Source organism: Crocodylus siamensis, chromosome 2 (genome assembly GCF_052110815.1).
Source record: "Crocodylus siamensis isolate JL-2025a chromosome 2, ASM5211081v1, whole genome shotgun sequence".
NCBI lineage: Eukaryota > Metazoa > Chordata > Crocodylia > Crocodylidae > Crocodylus > Crocodylus siamensis.
Window position 1 is genome coordinate 285,250,641 of NC_143396.1, and position 18,368 is coordinate 285,269,008.

At 45.7% G+C, this 18,368-nt stretch overlaps 1 protein-coding gene across 2 annotated transcripts in view; it reads right to left on the reverse strand.

Moving 5' to 3' along the window:
- Positions 1 to 9,820, reverse strand: part of ARMH4 (armadillo like helical domain containing 4) — a 138,491-nt gene extending 128,671 nt beyond the window's left edge. Inside the window, exon 1 of one of the 2 annotated variants that reach the window (XM_090034276.1) lies at positions 9,675 to 9,806. The gene's annotated coding sequence lies outside the window, so the exon portion shown is untranslated. Of the gene's footprint in view, positions 1 to 9,674 lie in introns of both variants that reach the window. The other variant, XM_090034277.1, reaches the window with a different exon arrangement.
- Between the last annotated feature and the right edge of the window lie 8,548 nt (positions 9,821 to 18,368).

An 18,368-nucleotide genomic window follows, 5' to 3' on the forward strand; every position in this document is an offset into this window, starting at 1 on the left:
CTGACATTGACCTATTCTCAGCTTCATGCCAGCCACTCTCTCAGGGGCATGGTGAGGAATAACCTGTCAGACCTTGATCCACAATAGCATGAAAACGTGTGCAATTTTGAGAAGTCGCTAACCCTGTTAAATTGAGTGAAACCGCTCATCCAGATCTCATTAGCTTCCTGGTTCCAATCTACTCCTATTTGTTGCTCCCGACTCTGTCTAGGTGTGGACCCTAACCCTAACCCTCATGCTAACCCAACCCTCCTTGGGTTGCCTGTGTGACAGCAGGGAGGTCAGAAGTCCTGATGCAGGCAGAGGCAGGGGCTGACAATCAGCTGATTGTTAGCCCCTGCAAGCACCCACTTTCAATTTATAATCCCAGGTTTCTCCTCCACTGACAAGCAGAAAGGGTACCATTGGGACCTGATCCCCAATCCCAAAATCATGCTGCCTGCCCTGCATCTTTGAATGAATGCATGCTGGGGGCCTAAATCTCTACTGAGCATGTGCAAACTATGATTTTTCGAAAACTCATGTCTTGGCTACATTGGGGTAGATTTGCACAAGGACCAAAGGCACATTCCCAATACAAAGGCCACTCCTCTGCCAAACATTGAGCCCCCCTGCTCCAAAACTTGGGGACACTAGAGCTATTCAAAGAAACAGCTACGGAATTTTTTGTTAGCAAAGGTGAAACAATGCGTTTCCCCTCACCTTGTTTTTAGCAAGGACTGAACTGTTTCGCTTGAAATCATCCTCCAAAAATTCAGTGCAAGGCACACACCTGCCAAAATTTCAGTCCAAATAGCTATAGTTTAGCCAATTATACACACCTTGAAAACAGAGACTTGTAATGAGTAATGTTGATCAGCCTTAATAGTAGACGGCACTAACATCTCCCAAAAGAGGCATAAAAAATGTTGTATCAATACATATAATTATACTAATTAAAATGTAACAACCATATTATAATAATTGCAAGTCATATTAAAATTACTCTGCTACCACATAAGTCTTAAGATTTCATGGTCTGAATAAGATATAAAAAAGTGTTATAATTTACATATTTATTTAAAGGTACGTCAATGAGCTGTACATACAGTTTAGATTATGGTTTGTATGGGATAATTTGGACAGGGATGATCCTGCCTCGGGCAGGGGTTTGGACAGATGACTTCTGGAGGTCCCTTCCAGCCCCACTTCTCTATGATTCTGTGATAATTCTGACTTTATAAGAAATGTTGGGAACCGCATATTGAGACTACACGTCACATACAGAGCCTGTGTTTTGTTTTTGAGGGGAAAAGGCTGCTTAGCACTTAGACAATATTTTACACATTTAAAGTAATGTTTCTACATTAGGGCCTTATAAAGCAGAGCATTTTATCACATGCATGGTTTTAAGCACACGAGCAATTTCTCATAAATGAATGGGACTATGAAATACCTTCCTCCTTCTCTCTGTTTGCTGTGTTCACCTGTTGTGCATCCCCCTATGCAACAATGGTAAGCTCTGTAGGGCAGGGACTGACTTGTAATATTTGGATGGGTTTACACTTGCTCCCATGCCTGGGAGTAGTGCCACAGAGCATGTCTTGCCCTCCAACTCCCACGCAGGTCATGCCACACTTGGAAACAAAGTGATTTAGCCTCCTCAGAGAAGACCTGAGGACAGGCCAGCAAGCATGTGCAAAACAGAGCTGAAGAGCAGCGCTAGACCCAGGTTCAGCACCACTCTAAGGCAGCTACATAGGTTCAGTTGGTGCAATGGGAGCAAGCAGTTGGGGGATATGGGAGATCATGTGGATGCACCTTTGTATGCAAGTTGTGGCCCTGAGCTTTCCAGGTGCTATTGCCATGCTATGAATAATAATACATGTATCTGCTGTCCATCAAAAAGATGCTCAAGTGCACAGACCATTAGCACAAGCATAAAGCCCCAGAGGGTTGTTTGTTAAACCCTCAGCCAATTTTTACATAACTGTGAGCATCTTCTCTGCTTTTTCTCACTTCAGCTTTCCTCCCCCTGCTGCCCACCACCCTCTCAAAACAAATGGCCCCTCTTTTTCCCTCCTCTGCAACACAAGGTGACTTGATGCATATGAGAGAAAGGGAAAGATCCAAAGTTTAACACTCACAAAAGTGTCACAAGACACCAGGAGCTGAGGTTTAAGTGAAACACCATATATTGTAAGACTTACTGATAAATCATGAGAAGTGGTAATACTTAGGTTCGTACTCTTTTCTCTTCCTTCTCCTCTTCATGCCACAAAAAATTATCCTCTCTGCTCAGAATCTGAGGCCTGGGAAAGTTTAATCAGTCTAGCAATCTAATCCCTTAGTGCTTTTTAATTACTAAAAAATGCACAAAAGTATATTGTGTAAATGAACAAATCAATAATGCCTAATGGCATGTGTCTGCTATTCGGTATGAATACAAATTATTTTCACCTCACTCTCCCCATTAGAGCTTGCCAGTTAAGATCATTTGGAGATTGTGGAAAAGTGATTTTAAAAAAGATTTTTCAAAGGAAACTGTCAGGTCAGATTTGACTCAGAATGAAATGTTTGTCAAAAAACAAAAAAATATTTCTACAGAAGGTAAAAACAAGTTTTAATGGAAACAGTTAAAAAAACAAAAAACAAATAAAAAGACATAAAGCTTCCCATGCAGAGCTTTAAACTCAACCTTACTAGTTTTACATTATGCAAGAGAAGACAAAGATGAAATCAAGTAGAAAACAAAGATATTGCATTGAGAATGTCCTCATGGTGAGGACTGCATAAAACGAGCAAACAACAGATATTGTGGAAAGCAGGCTAGATTCCCCCCCCACACACACAAATTTTACACTCTTGGGCATTACTGTATAACAGGGAATGGCAGATTTGATGATTCTAACACTTTAACACATTTAACAAAATAATGTTATTATTTTATAAGCAACTTAATACTTTGTAAATATTTTTCTAGTTCTACCTTCCTTCCTTTTCCCCCCAGCCACTTCCTTAGAGACACCTCCTATGCGCAGTCACAGCCCCAAGTTGGTTCGAAAGCCGTGCTGGCCTGCTATTATATCATTACTGGTATCACTTAAAATTCCCAGCTGAGGTCAAGTCCTCAGCCTGCTATCCACTGTATATACATAGTGACAGGCAGAGTCTCTGACCCGAAAAAGTTTCCAGTCTAACTAGACAAGACAGACCAAATACAAAAGAACAGACGTATTATCATCATCTTACAAAGAGGGATGGGAGGCCTAGCTTTGCCCTGAAAACTTCAGGGCATCCATGCCCAAACTTCCTCTCTGGCAGCAGAGACCTCCTTCCTGCTCACCCAGTTCCACCACGTCTAGGAAAGTAGAACTAGAGAAGTGGGGTGAAGCATTCACTGCTATCTGGCAGCCAGCAGAAGAAGCACATAGACCAGGAGCGCCAAGCTCTGCAGGCTGGATGAGTGGCGTGGAGCTGGTCTGTGGCTGGATAGACACCTCCCATCACGCCACCGCCAGCATACCTAATCCGGCAGCTGCCCCACCAGTCTGGGACCAGCACTATGTGCAACGCAGGCCCGGAGCAGGCAGAATGGGTGCCATGTACACGGTGCAGTCCCCAGTCTGGGACCCGCACTGCACACAGTACCCGTGAACACTGGACACAGACTGGTTGGAGTGGGCATCGTGCAGGCAGGCCATGCAGTCTGGCTGGGGCGGCCATGTGCAGAATGTCTGCTGCTCCGACGGGTCTATGCCACGCGTGGCACCCATTACAACTGCTCTAGGATCCCCCAGGCGCAGCACGGGTCCCAGACCAGTTGGAGCAGCTGCCAGATCAGGTATGCTGCAGTGGGAGAGGAGGAAGCAGGGGAGCTGCAGGTCCAGTCCATCCCACTGACGGGCCCTGCACCAGGGCCACGTGCCATGCCCAGAGTGGGTCTGATAAACCCAGGGGCAGCACCGGGGACCAGATGGCAGCATTCTGAAGGCTGGCACCACCCTGCAGGCTGTATGTTTGACACCCCTGATGGAGACCATCTTATGCTTTCTGCTAGCTGCCGTTGTCCTTTCAGCAGCTGGTGCCTTCCTAGGGTGTACTTTGTGCTCTGGCAGTAGAGCGGTGAAAAGCCAGCAGGGGCGCATAGATATGGATGCATTTTGGTGGCATGGGGTGGGCAGCTGCTGTTTGCTCTCTGCCAACATCTGGTGGCAAAAGTCACACAGGGAGTCAGTGGCAGCCAAGAATCAAGTCTAGGCTTCTCGACTCCATCAGGCCTCTGGGTAAGCATGTGGGCACAAAGCTGCAGGATCAGGGCCGCGCACATTTACTCACAGTGGGAAGGACTTATTTCAAGGAAGATTAAACAGAGCTCAGGGCCTGACTTGGCTTTATTAAAAGACTGGATTGGATTTTGCACTTAAGCAGCAGTCTCTTTGCTATCCTCTTAAATACAATAATGCAACATATTAAATGAATTAATGGTGGAAAGCTTAAAGCAAAGCCGACTCAGACTTTAACAAGAAGAGATCAGCTGCCCACGAGCTCATTGTTTGTGCTGCCCTCAGTTATGGACCTGTTTGCAAATATCCATCCTCTTTTCTGACTGGATTTAGGCCTTGTCAACTCTACAACTGTAGCGGAGTCAGGGGAACCATGTACTGTTAACATTTGCGGTTGATTGGAACTAACCACAACCACATAAACAGACAAGAGGCTTTTCATTAATAATCTAGGAGACTATGTTAGAAATCTAATAAAGTCCCATATTTGAGCGCATCCTTAAGTGCTTCTGAAGTCTTGCCAGAATTCCTCTTGAGCTAAAACTTTCCACGAGAAAGTAATGTAGAGGGAAAGTTAGTTACAGCTTCAGCTATGGAGTCATCGCCACCATGCCATCATTCATGGACCAAGAACAGTGCAGATTACTTCCCAGGCATTGCTAAGCAGTACATCCAGGCAGGAAGGGAAACCTACCTCTTCCTTTTGAAGCAACACTCGTGACCCATCCTCAAAGATCAATCAATTCCAGGAGGCGGTTTAAACTTGGATTATATTTTTAAGCCAAACTTTAAATTGGTTTACATTTTTGCTATGTAAAATTAAAGGATTCAAATGCACTGGGCTGGAAAAAAAGAGAGAAAGAAGCAGGAGGAGGGGAATTGAACATGGAGAAGGAAGCAAGGCCCAGGGGAGAGGTGGGCAGGAGCAGTCCGTGAGCACAACGAGAAGCCGATGACTTCATCTCGCCTTAAGCAAATCCCTCAACTGAGCCAGTGTAAACCATTTCAGGAGCCTTGGTGTGAACAGCTCATCCATTGAGACAGGATATTAAGAGCACTGCTGATAAGCTAGATGCGATGTAGAAAGCCTCCCGAGCTTTGCTGTGCCAAGGTAACCATCACTGCTGCTGGACTGGAATTTGCCTGACAACCAAATCTCAGTTTGTGAAGAGACCATTTCTTAAGAGGGATGGCAGGTCCTGATTAGAAGTTTTCTTTTGCTTTATATCGAGACTTGGTTTTGAGGAAGTCCCATCTATCACATGTAATACCACAATTCAGGGGTGCCCAACCTCTGGCCTGCGGGCCAAATACAGCCCAGGGAGCCATAGGTATCCAGCCCAGAAAATTTGGTGGCCATAAACACAGTCACTCTTTCCTGCTGCCAGATTCCCAAACCCCAAGCCCCATGCAGCAGATTGGGGCCAGGTAATGCCCCCTCCCCGCCACCCCTGCTGGGCCACACCTCATTTCTGTCCCCCCCTCTCCCCCCGCCCTGTGGGGCTGGGGTGAGACCACCTCTGGGCTGGCTCAAGCCCCATCCCTGCACATGGGGCTGGATTACACCCCCTTCTTCCTCCCATGGGCCAGGCTGGAGCTGAGCCATGCCCCCTTCTCCCTCCCCTTCCCCCCAAATTGGAGCTGGGACGCCCCCCGTCCTACTCTGCATGGCCAGATGTGGCCCTGCCGTGACTTCCCTGTGCCAGGTCGGGACCACCAGCCAGATCCAGCCCACAGACAGCCTGGGCACTGCCCTTCCAGCCCACCGGCCAAAAAGTTTGAGCATCACTGCCACAGTTCTTTTCACACGGCAGTGCCAAAAATGGCAGGTAGGGAATAAAAGCCACAGACAATGTCCTCATTCACCAGTTTCCCCTTATGTAGCCAAGGAGCTAGCAGATTTATGTTATGACAAGCAGCTATCAAGGAATCACACAGGCTAAAGATGAAAGACCTGTTAGATCAGATTTTATTCTTTGCTACAGCACAATCAGTTAACACAATATATTCTATATCACTTTGCTGAGTCTAGCTTTAACAATCTCAAGTGCTGGATTTTCCATCAGGAAAAAATATGCTTTTAGCTCCTTTGTGGTCTTTGGTAAGTTTTAATCATATTTTTTGACAGGGGTGGAGGGGGAGAACCCTACTTGCCAACAGAGGAAAATCAAGCTTTTAAACACTTGAATGGATACTCTGGCCCTCATGGCCTGTCCTCAAGATGACACTTGTACTTAGAAATGGCTGAAGTGAATGCAGGTAAAGGAAAAGCACCAGAGATAAACAGGTCATTGGCTTCACACAAATGGGTAGCTGACCTGTGCAAGACATCTTTCTGCCTCTCTCAAACTGCAAGCTAGATTATACACCAGCTTCCCTTAGCTGAATGGTCCTAGATATGTTCAACCATGTGATTCAACCGCTGATTGACACAGGCAGTAATCAGGAAAACGCTGGAAATCCTCAGTTTACACATGAAAACATAAAACATACTGAAGAGTATTGGCCAGCAACCAAATTCTGCAGCACTGGAGTGCTAATGTGCACGGCCCCAGGCTCTCAGCATTATTTTGGAAGCAAAAAGCCAGGGTCTGATAGACATCAGTGATCCGACAGTGCAGAACTAACTCCTGCTATACTCTCCTGCGTACATGTCTGTACTTCTCCTCGTGCCGGATTCTCGCCAGGCCAACCATCCAATAAATCACAGATGCAAACGCCTTTGTTTCATTAGTTCAGATTATCAGACCTCAACCAGTTAGAACAAAGTGCCCATCTACTCTCACAGCTAACAGTTTCCAGTGAATAAAATGGCTTTAAAACAAAAAAGGTGCCAATAACAACTTGTGTGTCAGATTAAGCAAAAAGGTGGGAAAAGGCACAGTCATGCTTTTACCATTCCCTGAGCAAGGTACTGCATTCCCTGCATAAACTCTGGACAAGATCATTATCAAAAGGATATCTTTAAGAAATCAAAAATATCCTCACTTTTTTAGGAAACGAACTCCACTCTAGGCAGGCATCTGCCCTAACAGAGAATGAAAGACCAAGCAAAACAGAAACTCTACATCAGTCATTCATCTGCACTGCAAGGATCTGGGCTGGAACCATGTCAGACCTCTCTACTTGCATTTCTTATGGTCATTTTTTGTCTTCTCGAAAGAAATGAAAAGATGAAAGGAAGAGAGCGGATTACGTCTCATATAGCAACATTCACAAGCAACTAGGCTGGCACCTGAGTTTGTTCAGCATTTGCATGAAGTGTTTTCTATGTTGATCTATAAAACCCTGTAGCTCTCTCTGCAGACCTATGTACAGAGAAACAGATATGCAGTATAACTTCCACAACTCCTCCTGCAGCTTCACTCGGGCAGATTCATGCTATGTGCTCTGTACTTCAGGGATTCTTTATTTTTCTCTCTCTTTCCAGCTCACTGCTCTAATCCCTTTGCTTTTCAAGACACCTTCCCCCTCCCTCTGCCCCAAAACACACATCTCCAACCCAGAAATCTTCCCACTCTGATTTCAGGTCCTGACTTCCCCCCTTAATGTGGTCTCTCTCAAATGATGGGATTTCTCCATCTCAGATGCCAGGTCAGGCCTGTCTAAGCCAAGTTTCTTTACACATTGGTCCTTCCCCAATCTACCCATGGCATTTCTATTGCATCCTTCACTGCTAACTACACAAAGCACTCCATGTCACTTGACACATGCTTCCATTACAAGGAAACCCATACTGTGAATATCCAATGTCACCACAGCTTGGCTACCTCGCTGATAAGGCTCAGGATGAGAGTTATCTTTGACCATGTAACTAAAATGGTCAGCCTCTCCCTTTGCTGTCCATCCCCTTTCACATTGTCCTTCACACATGCCACTATTGAACAAACTACCTCCTTGTGCTACTCTGCTCCCAGCTCTGAATGACAAAAGGAGAGGAAGAGTGAGGCTGGGGAAACCAGGAGCAGGGGTGTTAGGCCAGGGCTGAGCCAAAGGGAAAGCCAGCGGGCTGGATGCCACTCACGGTTCTGGCCTGGCTACTACCACCTTGTTTTGAATGGAGGGAAATTAATATCTCATTGTAACAGCGATCATCAAAACTTAGCCGCCACACAAAACACAGATGCGCCTTGTCCGTACATGTTTTGGGTTTTTTTATTATTTTCCCTATTATGATGGACTAATGACTAAAAAACAGCATTGCAAACAGGCACCTTTCATCTAACCAACCATCCCTGAGCCCTGCCCCCTCCAATGCGATGCAACCTGGGTGCAGAGTCCTCGGAAACGCAAGGCACCTTCCTTACAAGCTGTCACCTTCCCTTCACTTCACTCCAGGGTCGATTTCAAAGCAAATCGGACTAGGAAGCAGTTGCTAGACTGACCTTCTGCTAGGCAGTTCACAACTGGCTGTTATTATTACTATGATTATTACTATTATTAATTCCTAGACTGACTTACTGCTAGGCAAGACACAACCAGCTGTTATCATCTTCAGTTCCTATACTGATTTACTGTTAGGCAGAGCACGACTGGCTGTCATTATTATTATTATTATTATTATTTATTATTAATTCCTAGACTGATAACTGCTAGAAACAACAAGACTGACTGTTATCATTGTCGTTATTAATTCCGAGACTGATTTACTGTTAGGCAGGACATGACGAGCTGTAATCATTATTATTAATTCCTAGACTGAATACTGCTAGGCAGGACACAACTAGCTGTAATTAATATTATTCAGTTAATAATTAAGAAATCAGTCTAGGAATTATTACTACTACTATTAGCATTATTATTAATAATCAGTCTAGGAATTAATAACAATAATAATAATTCCTGGACTGATTTACTACTGGACATGACAAAACTAGCTATTATTATTAATATTATCATCATTATCCTTATCGTTATTATCGTTATCCCTGGCCGGACAGATGGCCAGGCAGGACACAGCCAGCTATTATTCCTGGTGTTGATGCCGTGTATCCTCCTCGGCCTCTCCAAGGCTCAGACCAAGTGCATCCCTGGGCTGATGCGCGCGGCGCAGGGCAGTGGCCAGCTGTGAGGATGACTCCTAGTAGGATTCCCAGACTGATTCACTGCCCGGCAGGACAAGACTCGGGGTTTGTTCATCATTTATATTATTACCCCCCCCCCTTGCGCGCACAAAAGGCTCAGGCCGCCCCAGGACGAGCCCGGCCGCCGTTACCATCGCGACCGCCGACCCGCCCCCCCACGAGCCGCGGGGCTAGGCACCGCGCCCAAGGTCACCCGGCGAGTCAGTGGCAGAGTGTCCCCCCCCCGACCCCCGCGGCTCCGCCCGCAGGGGCGATGCTGCCGCGGAGCCCGAACAAAAGGCGGCGGCGGCGGCGGCGGCGGCGGCATCCCCCGGCCGCGCCTCACCTGCGCTTCAGCCCGGCAGCATCTGCATCTGCATCTGCATCCGCATCCGCACGAGCATGGCCCGGCCCGGCCCAGCCCAGCCCGGCTCCGGCTCCTCGTCCGCCGCTGCTGCCGCTGCCAGCGCGGACCGGCGGCCGGAGGGGGCGGCGCCGCCCGCCACCCTCATGAGGTGGCGGCGCCGCCATTGGCCGGGACACCGCGCTGGCCCCGCCCCCACGCCCCGCGCGGGCGGGCGGGCGGCCGGGCGGGCGAGGGGCTCCTCGCACCCACGCAGCCCTCGGCGGCTCCCGCCGCACCGGCCCGTCGTCCCCGTGGTCCCAGGCATCCCGCTCATCACACCCGGCCTGGTCGCCACCTGACCCCAGCTCATCACACCCGTCCCAGTCACCCCACTGCCGCCAGTCATCGCACCCATCCCAGTCTTCACACCGCCCCAGTCATCCCGCTAAGCCTGGTCATCCCGCTGCTCCCAGGCATCACACCGGTCTTGGGCATCACACCAACCCCAGTCGTCCCACCGCTCCCAGGCATCACACCCAGCCCAGTCTTCACACCAGACCTGGTCATCCCACTGATCCCAGTCATCTTGGTGATCCTGGCCATGACACCGGTCCCAGTCACCACGTGGACCCCCACTGCTGCCCGTGTCCCGTGACAAGGTGAGGACGCATGGTGTGATCACAAGCAATGGTGAGGGCGGGCGGTGATCTGCTGGTCAGCCAGAGTTTGGGAACTCCCGAGCTAACGCACCCACTGGCTCTGAGGAAGGATCGAGACCCAAGGGCATTGTCCCGAATCTGGTATTATTCATCGCTGGCAGTTTTTGAGTGGGGGGTAGACCAGTGAGCAGTGACTCTCCGCCAGGATGCCACAGCAGCCTGGGGTGCCTTGAGACCCCTTCCACAGCATCACAGGACACTGCACCGTGTTAGGTGAGCAATCATGATTCACACAAGAAACCCAGCGATTTCAAATGATCTTCCTGAGTTCTTTGCAACAGCAAAACAGCTCTGTTGTTTTTCTGTAGGCAAAAAAAGGGTCCCGTAAGTCTACCCAGGGGTGTCTTGAGTCTAGAAAGTTAAGAACTACTGAATCAGTTGTCCTTAGACCAACACGGCTACAACCAAAAGCCACTGCATTAGACAAACACTTGTCTGGGATGGTTTAAACAGGGATGATCCTGCTTTAGGCAGTGGGTTGGACTACATGACCTCCAGCCCTGTTTTTCTTTAGGCTGCGTCTTTCAAACCTCTTATCATTCTTGCCTCTCTCCTTGGGGCTCTCTCCAATCTGTCAGTGTGGGGTAATGATACCAGGAAGTACTGCCCATGGTTCTTCCTTTACACCTGTCCCTGAATGCTTCAGGGAGAACTATTTCAGCTAGTCCCAGTCAATGTAAGGCTGAAATATGGGACATCTTCAGTGGCCTGCACTGGAAATCGCTTGCTGCTGTTTACATCTTGCGAAGTGACTGATTCAGAAGTTGCTTTCAGCACTGTTGCACCAACACAGAAAGTCTAGAACGTCCTTGAAATACACTAATATTTGCTTTTAAAAGTGTGTGTGGGTTTATACACACATGCACACTCCAATATTTAATAGCTACTGTTGTAATTACATCTTCTATATGCAAGTATCAGTGCACCGCGCTGGCAATGGACATGTCAAAAATGATATCAAAGTCTTACATTTTTAATCAGACTAAGAATATCTGAGTCATCGATAGAAAATCATTTACTCCTTTCCCCAAATTATATTTAGGAGCAAAGACAAAAAGAAATGTCAGATGAATCTGCTCTGTGATGTCACTCTACCTCTCAAACTCCACCCAAAAACTGTCCAGGTTTCAGTCTCAATGACACCAATGTAACAGAAATCAGAGTCCGACCAAACACATTCCCTTTTTGAACTTTTACCTCTTGCTGTCTTTTTTCCTTTGTCTTCCTAATTCCTAACATAGGAATATCTTTTGAGGTACAAAGCCTGCCATGACATTGTTACCAGTTGGTTTTTCCTGTTATTTCTTTGAGGCTTTTAATTTTTAGAAACCCTCCTCCCACATTTTCACTTCTCTTCCCTCCCTCCTTCCCCCTCTCTTCCATCCCTCTCTTTCTTCAGATGCATCCCTACTGTTTTTTACCTCTCCGGTTTCAGAAATCCCTCTCTTATTCTCCATTTTGTTCTCACTTCTCTAGCCTTTTGTCCTTAATCTCCTCACCAGCTTTCCCCCATTTTTCATCTTTTCCATCTCACGTCTTTTCAGTGGGATTCTGGTAGAAAAACTGCTGTTCTAGAGACTGCTCGTGGAATTCAACAACCCTTCACCTTTTAGCCATGAGTTACTTCCATATATATAATAAGCAAAAGTCAGCAGCTTGCATCATCAATATTGCCTTTCCCACCAGTGGCAGACGATACCTGGCAGCAGGTGGGACACTGAAGCAGAGGATTCAGTGTAACCAAGAAGTGATGGCAATTGCAAGGGGCAGATCATAGCAAGCTGGACAATAGTCACAGAGATGGCGATACCACAGCTGCTGGCGGATGGAAGATAAAATAAGATTAGGACTCCAGAACCAGACCCAGATGGTAATGTTGCCAAGCAAGGTTGGGTAAAGTTGAGGAAGTCTACTTATAATGCAATGCTAAATATGCTAATGAATTAACAGTGAGTTGAACATGTAAAAGAGGTATGGTAATTTTAATCTATGCTGATCAAAAGGCCTGGTGTTGTTTGAGCCATCAGTAAAGCTTGCTTTCCTCATAGCAAGATCTCGGTGTAGCTGGATCTTCTGTGGGAACAGGGAGGTGAAGAAACCACAACCTTGTACCCCCTCCTCAAGGGATGTCGCTTCCCTCTTCGGCCCTGCAGGTACCTTTGGATCTCAGATGTACCCAGCAGTGACTGCCGACGGCAGCAAGCTGTACACAGTATATATTCAGAGAGGGTCTATGGGCAACAATTAATGAGGGTGGAGTGAGACAGAGATTATGCATTTCTGTCGTCCTTCACACCACCACATGCCAACTCTACTGAAAACTCTTTTGAAGCACTACTGCAGCTGGTGTAAAGGAGTGCAGGGGGCCTTTGAAACTCAGTAGTGTAGGCAGAGGAAAACTGCAGACAACAGAGAAATGGTCTTTCAGAGGACATGACTGGGAGAAGAGAAAAGTTAAGAAGGCTGCTAGGAAGAGGCAGTGAGTCAGAACAGGAAGACTGCTGAAATCTTGCCCCTTTGACAGACTTATTTTGCAACATCAGGCAAATCAGTTAATCTCCCTTCGCTTTCCATAATAATTTTCTGCAAAACCAGGATTATCCAACCTACCATCAAAAGAGGGCTGCATGGCATAAATCATTAACATTTGTGAGGCACCCAGATCCTTTGGTGATGGATGCCACAAAACAGCTGCCCCAAGACAGCTCATCACGAGACAATTTTCCTTTTTATTTTTCTTGCTGGTTATTATCATGGCCCATTGGAAATGGCATTTCTACAATTAATGTATTCCCTCTCATTCATATATATTGTGTTTCCTACTGGAAATCAGCCAGACTGGAACTAGCCCAGTTCTTTTGGGCTAGGTGTTCTGCACTTACCATTAAAACCTCTGAAAGACAGCTTTGCCACAGGTCAAGCCAATTTCTCTTCTGAGTAATATTGCTCTCCCTTGAATAATCTGAAAATAAATTTAAAAAATGTGTACATCAGCAACAGAAATAGTCACAGCAACATCAGACATCAAAAAAGAACATCAGAGGGAAGCTTGCTGCTTTGCACTGGGGAAGAGGTCAGACAAGACAATCAGAACAGTCCCTTCCAGCTTTAAAATCTATGAATCAGAAGATCTATGAAACTATTCATGAGTCAATATTTCTGCGGCTGCAATACTATTCCTCTAAAGGAAAAAAATGAAAAGGAGAACCTGAATTATCTGTCAGGAGATAGATGATCTGAGGAGATAAGAAAACACAGAAGACAGGTATTGAATTCCTCTGACCATTCTAGATGTTACTGATTTGCCATAGCTGTCTTAAGGGAAGGAACTGAAGCCCTTGACTTGCCCTGGATGCAAGTCTAGGTGAGTGATTTCAACCCTGCAAATTCAGGCTGGACTCCCCTCCTTTCATTGTAACTCAGGTATCATTCCAGTGATCAAAGCCCCACATATCTAGACCCCTCTGCAGAATTCCTCCTTTGCGGTAGAACTGTGCTTCATAATGTAAGGTGTCATTTCCAAAAGAGCCTTCTAGCCTTCCTGGAGATGAAGCAAGCCTTGAAAGCAGGAGCCACATATAACTGACTTAATATTGTTTTCCTGAGACAGCTGAGAGCCTGAAACAATAGTGTGGTGAAATGTGAACTTCCTCACTTCGTTCCACCAGGTAGCTGACCAGAGCCTAAATGCTAAGATTGTTACCCATTCACTGGTGATCATTACAACAGATTTATGAGTTGTGCTTATCCACATCTCCCCATGTGCTCAGTCACCCACCAAAACTTCCAGTTTCTGCAAAGTGGTTCTGCACTACCAATACAAAGGCCTGCTGGAGAACGAAAACTGAAAACGTGGAAACAAGGAAAAATAAGCCATTAATTAAAAAAAAAAAAAGGAAACAAACAACATGGAACCATTGTCCTAAGAGTTGTCTATTTAGAAGATGGTTCATTGGAAACATACATTCTGCAATCTGTCTGAAGCTACCACAGACTTTAGGCCCAGTTTACTGCAGACCTCATGGTGCCTTCCCTACAGCTCCCTACCAAAGATATGTTGTTCAGCCCCAGCAGAGCTTATTAGAAGTGTCTGCTCTCTTAACGTGGCGCCAGAGCTCTGGTTGATTACATTCAAATACATATTTTTACATATCTTACCCTTCCATAGCGCATGGCGAACCTAAAAAGGTGCATAGCTTAGGTTAATCTTCTGTGGCAGTCTTGCCTAGTGCATACTGCACTGGACTGAACCTGGCTTTGCACAGGTCTACTGGATGATCTTAGGTGAGCTACCTGACATTATTTTTCCTCAGATTCCAACTCTCTAACATGGGGCTTGCAATACTGAACGTTGTGAAGTGCTCTGAGGACTGCTGATGGCAAGTGCTGGGGCAGAACTGAGCTATAGCAGATCAAATTAGAAGCATAATAATAAAGTGCAAGTCTTTAAACAGGGATACCCACATGCCAGTGTACTGCATAATTTCAAGAACATATCACTTGAAGAGACCTCTAAAGAGAGTTCAAGTACATTAGCATGCTCTGCTGAGCAAGAATTCACCCATATCTAATGTCACAAATACTATACACGCCAGTGAGACTCTTGGTCTTGGAGATGGACCAGTCTCAGAGATCTGGGTGTATCCGGACATACTGAGAAGGTGAAGACACTTTTTCAACGGTGAACATTTGTTTCTGGACTAAGTGGTTCCCATGGATTAGCTACAGAGGACATTTGGCACAGAAATCTCTGCATGATTCGTTCTCCATTTTTTGCTTTGCAATTTATCTTTAAATCCCCTGAAAGCATCTGCATTAAGTGCAATTACTCTTCCCATTAAGCAGCAGTCATTGCTTTTAAGTAGCCATCTTGTTGTTACTTCCAAAAATAGAGTACTATCCCCATTTTACAGATGAGCAGAAAGACTTTCAACAGTGGGTCTGCTTAAAAAAGCAAACTGTGGAATTTATAGTCTAGCAGCAATCTCCATTTCAAATGTGTTCCTTTTACTGCCAGCCCCATAAATTCAACCTGAGACCAAGCTGCACCAAGAGAATCACCTTAGATTCTTCCTCATTCTTCATCACCAGGATTAAAAAAAGGGTTTTCCAGCTAAATTCTGCCAGTGCAGCTCCATTGCTGGTTGCAGTTTAAGAATTAGTCCTGCCAAAAGGAACAGAATTCAGATTATGCCCTCAGCTCTGGTGGGTCTGTAGTGCCCACAGGAATAGAAAGGCAGTAAAAACTTATTTTTGCCACTAAAGTCAGCAGAGGAGACTTGGAACCCACATCGGGAGCAAATCTGCTGAGTAAGAAGGTATCGTTTTACATAGTCACTTTTCAGAGGAGAACCATCTTTGACTGACTTGCCCAAGGTGACCCAAGTCAGTTGCAGAGCTGGGAATACAGCCCAGGAGGATTGATGCCCAGGCCCTTGTTCTAATTTTCATATGATGCTCACTCCCTTTCATACTGTTTAATAAAAGGCATAAAATCGATGCAGTGAATAGCAAAACGCAGGGGGGTATTTAAATGTTTTTTTTTCCCCGAAATAAAATGCCGAAAAAACAGGCCCAGAGAGCCTCAGCTGAAATGCAAACCATCTGTCAATTCCCTGTTGCACTAAGATATTTTCCCCCTGTCCTACATAACAACCTACAGAATTAGATGAACAACAGTGTTCAAAAAGAAAATGACAAACGCCACGCAGCAAGTTAGCCCCAGTGAATATCAGGAAGGGGATCACGGGGGTTAGCCGCAGGACTCCTGCTGGTGCCAGCCTAGGGCTGGGAGGGACCTCGTGGGTCATCTTGCCTGCCCCCCCAGCACTGATGCAGGATTTGCTACTCCTAAAACCTCCCAGAAAGCTGCCTACCCAGTCTCTGCTGGAAACTTCCACAGAAGAAGAGTCCACAACTTCCCTAGACAATGGTAACAGAGTTGACACACACAAGGTCCTTTGAAAACGTAGGCTGAAATGTTTCAAAACTAGGTGCCTAGATTTGAATGTCTAAATCTAGAGATAGGTAAATCATGGACCAATTTTCAGAGGAGCAGAGCTCTCCTAGCCCTGCCTGCCTCATTTTTATTTTCACGGCAGGCAGGACCTCGCTTCCTGCCTCTAGGCCCTCACCTCACCCTTTTTCCTCACCCAAGAAAGATTGATTGGGCTCTAGAAGACCCTGTCAGTTGCAATTATGGACAAAAGAAGACGTCACAGAGACACTCTAAGTATTTTTCTTGTGCTAGGTTCACTTAACCTGCTTGTTCATCACCCCCCTGCTTGCGGGCTGAATGTCTGAGACTCCAGAGCTGACGAGAGAAGTCCCTGGCATGGCTGCGCAACACGTACCACTTTGTGTTTTGTCAAGTCACTGTAATACTTCAAATACGGATAAGTTAATGTTCTGATCCTGCTCTTTTTTTAAAGCAAGAAAGAAAATATCCTTGGAGGATTATGAGCAAAAGAATCCAGGATCTCCAAATCCATCCAAATCCATCATGCCTAGGACACAAGGCAGGACCATATACAGAACTCCAAGCAAGAGAAGTACTAATGGGCTGCTTTCGTCAGCCCTGCAGCTGGACAGGACTTGATATATCTCCTCTTCAAGATCCCAGAGCTGGGATGGAGGTGGGAAATTGTTCTGAGGGTTTTACAAGCTCTGAAGACCCAATCGCTTTGTCTTCCTTACATCTGGCTGTGCACACGAATATATGCGTGAGGAAAATGGTTAAGTGACTCAATTGTATTGTATACGGAGATGAAGGATGCTTAAAAACAAGCATGCAGACTGAACTGGAAAACATACAGTGTAGGGACAGAACTGTTCATTTTATGACCAAGAAAGGACTAATCAGATGCTTACCAAGAAAATATGCACAGGATCTAAATCCAAACCTAGCCCCTGCCTGGGTTGGGATTGACGCTTCTGGATGGAAGCCAATAGCACCACTATTAGCCGGTTATGATACGTCTCCTGCTGTGTTTCTGCAAGTAGCCTAGGCCCATAACTTTCACAGTATAAGACAAACAACATTTCACTGTCACTGTCTGCAATCACACTGCACTCTTTCATCCCAACAAAAACCCTCATATTCCTAAGTCTGTATGTAAGAGGAGCGTTATGGCAGGTACTCTCCCAGCTACTCAGGATAATTCCTTGACTGCCTTACCTTAAGCCCCCAGTACCACTTACACCACCATTTTTTAACTGGAATATGCACCATGGTCTTCTATGAAACAGCTCATCTGTAGTACATTCAACATGCTTTTCCTTCTGTTTGCAACTCAACTACCAACAACAACGCGAAGAAAGGGAAGGCTGTGACAGAGAAACTGTCCTGCAGGGAATTACAGGGGAATTTTTGATCAATGCCTCACTCTAAAACCTATCAATATTAACAAGTATTTCTATTGATTTCAATGGGCAATGGATCATGCCTTGTATTCCTGTTTGGTTAGTCTGCTTTTCTTGTTTATTAAGAGCAATTTCTATGACCAACAACTGGAGAACTGAGCTAAGCAATTTAGTTCAGAGACCATTCTCTAGATGTGTGGATGAAAGCCAGATTTTCATCTTTCTAAATTCTCCTTAATATCTAGATTAATTGCCATCCCTCCTTCTTAGACTGTTAATAATTATACTCATTTATATTGTCATCTTGAAGGTATTTATAGTCCGAATCCTATAGTTCAGCATTGCCATCTGTTTCTCCTTCAGTTCCATATCTGGGATAACACGGCTGTATTTCACATTGAGAGAGCAGCTTCCTTGATTACACCAACATGTTCTAGATAGATGTTGTTATGAAACACTGGCATACTTTTAAGCTATTTGGCTGCTATTATCAATAATTGCTGTAACCGAAGATCATCTATTAAATTAAGCACACTTTTAAGCTCTTGCTTGCATTTCAAGACCCACGTTAACTGTGATTGATTACCATAAAGAATTCCAGGGAGTACGAGGA